The sequence below is a fragment of the Selaginella moellendorffii genome, unplaced genomic scaffold (assembly GCF_000143415.4).
Source record: "Selaginella moellendorffii unplaced genomic scaffold, v1.0 SELMOscaffold_78, whole genome shotgun sequence".
NCBI classification, from domain to species: Eukaryota; Viridiplantae; Streptophyta; class Lycopodiopsida; order Selaginellales; family Selaginellaceae; genus Selaginella; species Selaginella moellendorffii.
The window spans coordinates 462,952-473,994 of NW_003314339.1; positions in this window are offsets into that span (position 1 = coordinate 462,952).

Consider the following 11,043-nt stretch of genomic DNA (forward strand, 5'->3'; position numbering starts at 1 on the left):
TACGCAAGCCTCATGGGTACTCTCCCCACCTCTCGCCTTTTGGTGCTCTAACCATGGGCTTAGAGCGAGGTTCCGTTGAGCCACACTAGGTATCCAAGTAGGTAGTGCCACCCACACTTGGACTGGGAGCATCGGCCAATCGATCTCCCGGGGGAACTAGAGTCGGCTCTTGAACACTTCACCAAGCTACCCCACTTGTCGGTCCATGTTCACTCTAGTCTTGGACTTCACAGTGGGCAGCTCATCACCTAACATTGGGTCCGGCCTTCCTGGGCCAAACTGGCTCCACTGCAGTCCTCCCCCTTACTATACTTTTGGAGCTCACCAAACCCCCAAGGGTCTGGGAGACGAACGCTTTGGGCTTTCACCCTCTCAGAATCGAACTCGGACTTGGACTCGGACTTGGACTCGGACTTGGACTCGGACTCGGGCTCGGACTCGGGCTCGGACTCGGACTCGGACTCGGGCTTGAGCTCGGGCTCGGTCTCGGCCTCGGTCTCGGTCTCGGTCCCGATCTCAGTCTCGGTCTCGGTCCCGGTCTCGGTCTCGGTCTCGACTTCGGACTCCATCTCGGGTCCATCTCGGACTCCATCTCGGACTCCATCTCGTGTCCATCTCGGACTCCATCTCGTGTCCATCTCGGGTCCATCTCGGACTCCATCTCGTGTCCATCTTGGACTCCATCTCGTGTCCATCTCGGGTCCATCTCGGACTCCATCTCGGGTCCATCTCGGGTCCACCTCAGACTCCACCTCGGACTCCATCTCGGACTCCATCTCGGACTCCACCTCGGACTCCATGTCGGACTCCATCTCGGGTCCATCTTGGACTCCATCTCGGGTCCGTCTCGGACTCAACCTCGGATCCATCTCGGACTCCACTTCGGACTCCATCTCGGGGTCCATCTCGGACTCCACTTCGGACTCCAACTCGGGTCCATCTCGGACTCCACTTCGGACTCCAACTCAAGTCCATCTTGGACACTTCCACGTTTCATGTGTTGGTCCTTTTGGGTCCCTTTTTGGAGCCTTGCTTATTGCTCGCTTCGTGCTTGTTCCTCAAGCACTTTGTTGGGAGTTCCACTCCCGCTCTCAACCTTTCAAGGCGGAGCTTTTAGTCCAAACATGTTACGCTCATTTTGTTTTCGCTTCGGCAACCACCACATGGCACCCTTCCAGCTCCACTTTCGGGCCTAGGGATTTTGTGTCTCACAACTCCACCACCCATAGACGAAGTTTGATGTCCTCATTGAACAGTAAACCCTTTCATAAAGTAACACCCGCATGTGTTACCATTTCCATCCTTCGCACCCAACCAATATCTGTCTATGGTTTGACACCAAAGGCTTACCATGCCTTGTCCATCCTCTAAGGAGCATAGCCTCTCCAACTTAGAGGCTCATTTGACCACTTGTGGTGGTTCTCTCCTTTTATTGGTTTAGTTCTCACTAAACCTGTTAGAGACACCTTCTCTAGCTTGATCCCATTACTCGTTCTCGAGTGGTCTCACTTTCCAGCGCTATAACCCTTGCACTTTGGAACTTTTAATTCTGACTTCTCGAAGTCAATTTCCTAGGTGTCTTCGACACCTTGCATTGCACATATTGTGCAACTCCACTTCCTCATCCTAGGAAGTTCTCCACTTGAGGGCACCATCATCCTCTGTTCGATTTCATGCCACCTTTGGCACTGAGTTCCAGTTATCATATTTTGTGCTAGGGCTGTCCACGGCCCTATCTTTTGGCTACTTTTCCGCTCCCTCACTTGGAGCTTTTACTTCGCCAAATTGGAGCACTTACGAATCCATCCTTGGAAGTCCACTTCCTTTCCCACAAGCCGTTAGCATAAAACACATTAGTATTCCTTGGCTAACTTTGCCATTTGGATCCCTTCCATTAAATTCCATGGCCCAAACTTGGCCACTAGTCCTTGGCTCCTATCCTTGATTGTTGCACTTAGCAACACAAGATCGTTACCTCCATTTTTGAGGTATCCCTTCGGTTCCATAGCAAAGACTCTTCTTTGCCAAGTCCGGAGGATGTTCACTCCTAGTACATCCCTTTAACATCTTCTGCTATGGGCTTTATCCACGGCCCAACTTCGTGACCCTTCCATGGGTCCCTTATAGAGACTACTTTCCTCAGACTCACTATGCTATCGCACGGACACAGCTTATTTCCCTTAGGTGCTCTTCCCACTTGATCACTTTGACCAGCCACACCATCTTAAATAGTTCAAATCAACATTTTGAACCAGGAACTTCCTTCCTTAGCCAACCAAGGACCTTGTCCTTATTTGGCCATAAGATCACCTAGTGATCTCACCTTGGCACCTTAACAGAGTTGCCAAGAGATACATAGTCTTCTAGACCTTCAAGTTGTTGACCATAACCCCGGGGGCATCCCCTACACTTGGCGGTGCACCCAAGCCAGCCCTTATGGCCAAGGGTCCATAGCAACTGAGATTAGGTGTCCCCATTTCACTCACCACATCCTTGGTGCCACTTGCACCAAAGCGTTCAAGTTAGATATGCCGAGCTTTCACACTAAGCAATCTAACCGTGCATCACGACTCCAAGGCATCCCTCGCTTGGCGGTGTGCCCAAACCAGTCTCCCCACTGAGAGTCCATGACCACCGAAATATGAGTGTCCTCATATTCCAAACCATCACCTCGCCCTAGTGAGTTGGGACTCGAACCCAAGCACTAGAGGGTCGGGACTTGAACCCAACCTCCGTATATGCATCTACGGATGGCATCACCCAGGATACCTGGCGTGACTCCCCATGCCGGTGCACCAACTTTCATTTAAAGCGCGCTATAGATCACAGCTTAGGAACCTAGTTCCTCCACACTACTAAGTCCTCTCACTTGACATGTTTGTGATCATGCATGGACTCCTCCATGCTTGGCCCCATGGGCCACCCTTTTTGAAGTTAACACCTTTAACTAGGGTATTTGTTCCCCCCGACTTGCCAATCTCACTTAGCAAGTCATCCGGCCACCATAACATGGTTCATGCATAAGCATGAAAGTCCTTAACCATTGACTTTCGTTCAAAGCCCTCTCTTTGAACACTCAGGAACTACTTCCCCAACCTTGATAGCCTCGCCTCATGGCAAGCTTCAAGACCACACTTCTGTTGCGCCACTCTAATTTCACGCATTCTATGAACCATTTACACTTGGCTTTCTAGGTATGTAGTTACCTAGAATTGTTTTTCGGGAACCTTTCAAAGGAACTCTATCCCTTTAGCTTGCCAAAAGCTCTATTTCGTTAAAGTGGGAATTGTCATTATCCCACTTGTAAAATAAGGTTTCCAAACCTTTATATAGTATATAAATATAACAAAATTCAACTGCATTGAGGCACATGCCATTTTATTTTAAACAAGGAAATGTCTACTCAATCACTTCTCCTCCCCCTGCCACTGCTTCACCTCTCTCTTCTCCTTGTCATCGTCGTCCAATTTCTTTCCATCCTTTTAATATTGGCTCAGTTGCTCCGAGTCTAGGTGGAGCCCAAGTCCCCATTCAATCTTTACTTTCCCCTTATTAATAAAACAACTTCGTAGACTTCCAATAACATGCTGTAACACTTCTAGTATAATGCAAATCCTTTCAAAGAATTGTCTTTTAATATTAATACAATGGCATGGAACCCCATGCCATAATAAGTTACATTTTTAAATAAATACATGCCATCTCAGACTGTTATTTTTTGCCTCCAACGCCTATACAATAATCTTGGAATTTCATCACTCTCCACACTATCAGGATTTAAACCCAATAGTAATGCCATCTCTTCTCTAATACGTCCACGCTCATGTTTAGTGGTCGAAGAACCCATCCGGTTGAGCAGATTATGGAGATGCGGATAGTGCTTGGCTAGACAATATACATGCCATAAATGATGACTGGTGTCTGTCCGATCAAATGGCTTCTGATATACCGTTCCATCTGCCATTTGGTTGATTTCTGCAGCCACCTCCTGGACTGGCCGGTTCTCTATCACCATCGCTTCAAGCCGTTTTGCAAGGTCCCCCAGAACATACGGTTTCTTCTCCCTAGTTTCCATACTGCAAGAGATGGGGTGCACTGCATATGTGTGCGTGTTCGCTGCAGTTTTAATCGGCGAGTCATCGATGATGAGGATTTCACTTGACCTAGCAGTCCGGTTCATCACTACAGCCTCTGCCTTGACGAAGATGGGCTTGCTACCCCTCACATGGACCATAGTCAAGCAATCCTCCTGCGTTAGGAGAAAGTCAAATGGTAATATTACTCGCGTCTGATCGTGCATCATCTGTAGCAACGTTAATGCATTGTGGCGCATCATGGATGTCCAAACTCCCAATTGCAAATTGAACCTGGCCCTCTGTTTTAAGTGTCGCATGGTCATTATTAGATCCCGCAGTTTCTCCCGTGTGATTAATGTGAATCTGTCTCTTTTGACCAACTTGCGACCGCAGGCTTTGGAGGGTGCAGTGACATTCGAGGACGAGCCACGCTCATGGGAGAAAAGGACACCGTTCAGATCAAAAACGATACAGTACTTTCGCCGTGACTCTGAAATGAAATGCGTCAGCATAAAAAATGGTACAAGTCAATTTTACCATCTACAATATTAGCGAATGGTGCTCCCGATGGTCGTTCAGAGGGTTTTGGTCGAGGAAACGTGAAGGGCGGAAATACTCTCCTCTGCAATGTGGGGTCAATCGCATCCGATGGCGTGTGGGCACATGCCATTTCAGCTGTAGACTCTGGTACAACTGGCTCAACAGTGGCATGGGGTGGTTCCGATGGCGTGTGATCACACGCCATTTCAGCTTGTGCCTCCGTTGGCAAAGTGGACATGACCGAACAGGCAGCAGGGGCGGTGTAGGGAGGTTCCAACGGCGCGTAGTCAGACGATTGGGCACACGTTGGAAATGAGGATACGACCGGCTCGGCGGCTGGGGCGGCCTCATGCGGGTCCAATGGCGCCTGGTCACCGTCAGTTGGATACGTGGACAAGATTGACTCAGTGGTATGGGCAGCATCAAGTGGAGCGTGGTCAGCTTGCTTGGCGTTGATATGGATAGTAGCCTCCACCAGCTCTGATGACTCTTGCAGGCAAGTAGAGTCCACTGGCGGATCCATATGCATGTCCAAATATCTCCCTTCGATTGAGATGGTATCCTCCCGTGCTACTAAAAACAAACTCATTAGCACATTGAATCGACTATACTGTATTTACCATCAACTGCTATTGAGGAACTAGGACCGATATCACTTGGGCGCACTGCTGATTCTGAAGGATTGGACATACGTTTCGACCCTTGCTTGGCACTATCCTTCCTCGACACTAAAGGCTAGAGTTTGTATCTTAATTCAACTGAATAATCTCTACTTACCATTTCTTCTGCGACCTACATGGACAATGTTAGAAATGGTAAAAGGTTAGGAATGGATGCACTATTATTTACCTGATGGTTTGTCTTGTATGACCTTCCTCCGCCGCTCTTTGGCCACCTCAGGCTGGCCATCGTCGTCATCATCGTCATCGTCGTTATTGTGATCGTCACCATTGTGAGGACCATCCAAGTCCTCTTCGTCCTCCTCTTCTTCATCCTCCTCTTCTTCGTCCTCCTCTTCTTTGTCCTCCTCTTCGTCCTTTTGCTCTTCCTGCTCATTATCTTTCTCTGGCTCCTCATCCCCCTCTTGCATTTCTTCCATAGGCTGCTCAGGCTGGATTGCTTGTTTTTCCAGGACCATCTTGGAAAAATCATCTGGCCGAGTCTCCATCTCAAAATACAAGACATCCATAGCCTGTTTTAGTGCGTGACCTAGGACCGTATCCTCACCCGACTGTCTTAACATGGTTTCTGCACGTTCTTGCACCCTTCGAAGACGACAAGATGAGAAAAACGTGGCCCTGACTTGAAAAGCATCCCTCATCCATTGTACCTCTCCATTGAGATTGGGGAAGGGGAGTCCGCCATAGGAATCTGAGTCAGAAGGTGGTGACTGGCTCCTTTCACTCAGCCCTTGATCTGCAATGAATGGCATGAGCACACACGCCATAACCGCGAGGCATTACCTATCATCTTTTCGTTGCCCTTCTTCCTTTTCGAATCAAACGCCTCTGATCCCGACGACTGTCCAACGTGCTTTCGCTTTTTATGACCACTGTCAGTTTGAGCTTGGCTGGTGCTTGCCTGTTTTGCCTTTGAAGAAGTGTCTCCTGCAAGGAATGGCATGAGACCACACGCCATTGCAAATATAATTTGTACCTCCTTTTTTCCTATTGCTTGTCTGTTTGTCCTTCTTCGACGCGCCACCAGTGCGCTTTTCAGTCCTCGTGTCTGAATATTCACAACGATCTATAATCAAAATGGCGTGAGGCCTCACGTGACCTTACCTTGTGCAGGTTGTGACCTCGGCCTAACATCAGTAGCTGTTAATGCCGTTTCAGCATCTAGGGGTGGCCACGCTCCTGCATACAGAGCTTGTGAGATAACATTTAAACTTAAAGTGCGTACTCACCAGGTTCGTAGAGAAGATACTGTTTTTCTTTGGCAACTGTAATTATATGCTCCATTGAAGTCACCTCTTCAATGGAGTTTGTCACCGCAACACATGGGACACCCTTGAGTAGTGCGGCTCGAAAGAATAGTCCGCCGCAGTTGTACTCGACAACGCATTTGCCCTTGGAGTCACCCGCTATTGCGTTGAAGACCCAGCTGAGCATTTCCCATGCTGCACCTGGAGCTTTCTTTGGATTCGAAAGCTCCATAGCCGTCTTCAGTTCCTCAGGCACGGGTAAATTGACCTCCCTCAGATCAATTCGATCGGCTTTGTTGAACAAAGCTGGGAAGTCACTCCAGTCCCACTCTGCTGCAGGACCAATAACAAGGGCGACTGTGAAGATGCGGACATTCGTCGGTATCTTCTTCTTAGCCATTATCCCATGGATCTCCCGCATCTCCTTGCCTTTCAACCGAGCCTTCACCTCGTTCAAGGCCTTCCAGAACTTGTGATAGGATTCGGAGTCGTAGATCATATAGTGGACTGAAGATTCCACCTCCGCAAGTCCCACCATTAAGTCAATGATGGAGCTGACTTCGTCTGCATGAGTGATCTCCTCGTTTGTGAAGTCCATCACACAAAAGATGTTCTTGACCTGCTCATCTCCGTGGGAAACGATGCTCCTCCACCTTTGATCCTCATCCGAATTCACGTATACCCGGTAAGGTTCTCGATAGGCCTCTGCTGCGGGGTCGAGCTGTTTCTGAAGCCGGCGGTTGACATCCCTCTTAATGAAATTTGGATACTGATCCAACTTCTCAGCTTTACTTTTCGTGGCATCCCGCAGCAGATCGATGAACTTGGGGGCCCCCTTCACGTACTCGTCGATGTCTTCATTTGACAAGTCCAGCTCTTCCATCATCTCTTGCGTGGTGTCGATGCTCACCCTCGCCACGGCCACTTGCTCGAAGATCCAATCCTTCAATAGCGCACGAGCTCTCAGAGTCGTGCACAAGTCCTCGTATGTCACAATATGGCCGGGAGTCATTTTGGTCTTGTTGAAGACTACCTCACCACGTAGAAGAGCATTAGCCACTGTCAGAAGGTCGTCGTCGTCTAGAGACCGCGAGAAACGCAAGGCGTTGAGCTTCAAATCATTGGGCTTCCGGCCGTCCTCCACACCCATTGAGTTTAGCAACTCCTCGTCATGGTACCTCCTTAGCACATCTACCCATTTGTCAAAAACAACTTTTGTCGCGAGTAGAATGTTATGGATGCTGAGTGTGTCATTGACCCCCAGTGTTTTCGAGAGAAGACTCGAGAATTCCTGCAATGGAAATGGCGTGAGGCCACATGCTATGCCACATGCAACGAGGCTTACCTGCCAGGCGCTAGTTGCTAGTGCACGTCCTTGTCTTGGTTTTTGTGGCTTCTTCAGTTGAACCCAGAGCTTCCGTGTTCGTGCCAATGTCTCGTGCAGACCTGATTTGTAGCACGTTTCTTGCTTGACATTCTGCGTGTGGGAGATGTATATGATAGATCGGAGGGGCGAGTTGCCTTTTATCAGGCGGACAACTCTTGTCTTGAAGACTTTCTTCACCTCCTCGCCCACCATAATATCCACAACTATCTGTTGCATCGCCAAGCTAGAATGCTGCCCGGAGACGGCATAGAACCGGATGTTCTGATCGTCCAACACCTTCCTATTGATCAAGTCTGGAAACCTCGTCTCGCCCTTCATTGTTCGGTAGTAGGGGATCACGTCTGCGATGTCGGGTGTTACTGGACTTGCCAGCATCTTCTGCTTCAGTTTCTCCACCCACTCATCAGATACTAGCCTGTGGTTGTATTTGCTTTGGATCTCGATACGGCTCACGTCGATTGTATATACTTTGTTGGAATAGTAACAAGTACTATTATCTGCGACGATTTTTGCTGCCTCTTCTTGCTCTTTCTGCTCTTTGCGGCTCTTCTTTTTGGTGGGTGTAGTGTTCGAACCCGAGGCAATGGCATCACCGAGTAGCTTCTTTTTTGGAGCAGCAGAGTCGGACGTCGGCTTGAGCTTGACCACCCTTTTCTGCTTCGGGGTAGTTTCCAGATCGACCCCCTTCCCCTTCGCTTCACAAACTGGAGGCACTCTCAACGGCTCAATGTTGGAATATAGTTTTTGAACATCACCGTAGGTGAAGTCCGTGGATTCCATGTGATCTTTATAGACCCGCAGCGTCTTTGAAATTGTGGGCCTCCTGGACAACCTCTCCCTAGCTCCCTCTAGGAATTCCTCATAGCCGCTGCCCCCCTCCGGGAAGCCGCTAGGATGTGCAAGGTGGATCTTGAAGGCGGACGCTGTCTCTACCACAAGTGCCAGTCCATATTCTTGCATGGAACTGCATGGAGTGTCTGTCACTTGGATGAGGATCCCTATGCATTCTTTTCTCCCACCATCTGTGTTGTACAGCCTCAGATCCTCACCTTCCATCCCGAAAGTCCAACTAGTGAGCTCCTCCCCCTTCTCTGCATCCACATTGACAGTGGCTGGAAGAAGAACGCAATTCCTCGCCTGTTCAGAAATGCACAACAATTAGAGCTGACAGATGAAAAGCTAGCAGCTGGAAATAACGTGAGGCCACACACCATTCACCACTGCATCAGATGTCTTGAGGCTACATCCTAAGATGGCGTGAGGCTACACGCCATCTGTAACCGGACTGCACTCGAGAGCCCAATCGGTGCATGCCAATGTTGCTACTGAATGGCATGTGGCCTCATGCCATTTTCTACTTCGTCTAAAAGACTTACCATTTGAAGCCGAATGGAGGCCGTGACAATCGAGGCCGGACTCGCTGGCGAATGTGCACTGTGTGTGCAGCGGATCGTAGCAGCAAGGCTACTCTGCCACTTACAGTTGGAGAGTGGCGCTGAAATCTCCTAGGACGCCAAGTGGGCTGCGTGTGGGTGGCGGAGTGGGCGGCGGAGTTGGCGGCGAAGTTACAAACTGGGTGTGTCTTGAAGTGGACGCCGATGCACACGAGCGCGATGCGAGCGCGAGTGTGATGCAAGCGCGAGTGGACGCCGATGCACACGAGAAACCTGTAGAGAAGTGAGCGTGATCGCGAGTGGGAGCGCGAGTGTGATGCGAGCGCGAGCGCGAGTGTGCGAGCGCGAGTACAAAGCAAAATGCAAAACCTAACCTCACACGCGCGAAATGTCACAACGGTTGGTAATCCCGCCACGTCATCATTCCTCAGACTTGGGCGCCACCATTAATTTCTGGATTGCCGCGCGCATGCAAGCACGCAAAATCCAAAAGAAATCCGCAACATCATCATTCCTCGGACTGCATGCACGCGAAATCCAAAAGAAAGATCATGATTGGGATATCATTTAATATCCTCACTATATTTATACCATGCATGATTGGATATTCCAAAGCATCTTGTATTTCCAAAAATGGCAGATGTTCAGCTAAATAAAGAAATTCTATCTGTTTCTATTTTTCTCTCAAATCAATATTATAGCGTGTGGGCTCATGCAATTTTGAACCAAAGAAACCCAAAAAACGTTGGACCCAAAATATTTTGAAAAAGCCCAAAAAACCCTAAACATTTTAAACCCAAAAATCCAGGCGTCCTGTGGCGTTATTCCTTCAATGGCGTGTGGGCGCATGCCATTTTCAGGGCCAAATGCTGAATGGAGAAAAATTCCCTTTCAGTGCAAATGCTGCAAGAGGCAGATGCCAAGCACAAAGGACTGTAACTACCTCACATGACACAGATAAACTTTTCTCTATTTGGCAAAGATAAACTTTATAGCGTGTGGGCTCATGCAATTTTGAACCCAAGAAATGCACCAAAAAATTCTCGGCGTCATCTGGCATTATCTCTTGAATGGTGTGGGGCCGCATGCCATTTTCAGGGGCACATAGGAGTATATTCCTAGGATATTCTGACACGCGCGAGATTTTTTTGAGTTTTCTAGAGATCCAACCGTTAGATCGCAACTAGATTTTACAGAATGGTATACAATGTCTTTCTTGATGACCCTGCAAAGAAGCATCTCGATCGGACACCACATGAGACCACACGAGCCTTACAATGTTTCAGGGGCATTTGCCATAGATCCGACCGTTATTTTGCTCCAAGATTTTATAGTTTGGTGTGCATTGACCTTTCCATCGAAACTGCAAAGGGACATCACAATCAGATGCGGGATCACAAGAAACTAACTTCACTAACTCTGGTTTCACCAAGATCTACGTAAGGAGTTATGAAATGAAAGGACCCTCTCTATTGAAATGTGTTTATGGTCCTAGGGGCATTGTGACATATCAAAGGATTTTGCATCAAGTTTTGTATTTGCATGTTTATCAAGCTACTGAATTGCTAAACCCTAAACCCTAAACCCTAAACATGTGGCAAATGCTGCGTGAAGAAAGATGCCCTTTCTGGGCAAATGCTGTAAAAGGCAGATGCCGAGCAGATGTATCTCAGGCTAGCGAAGGGGACAAACGAAAGCTAGCTATAAATATGACGGGAT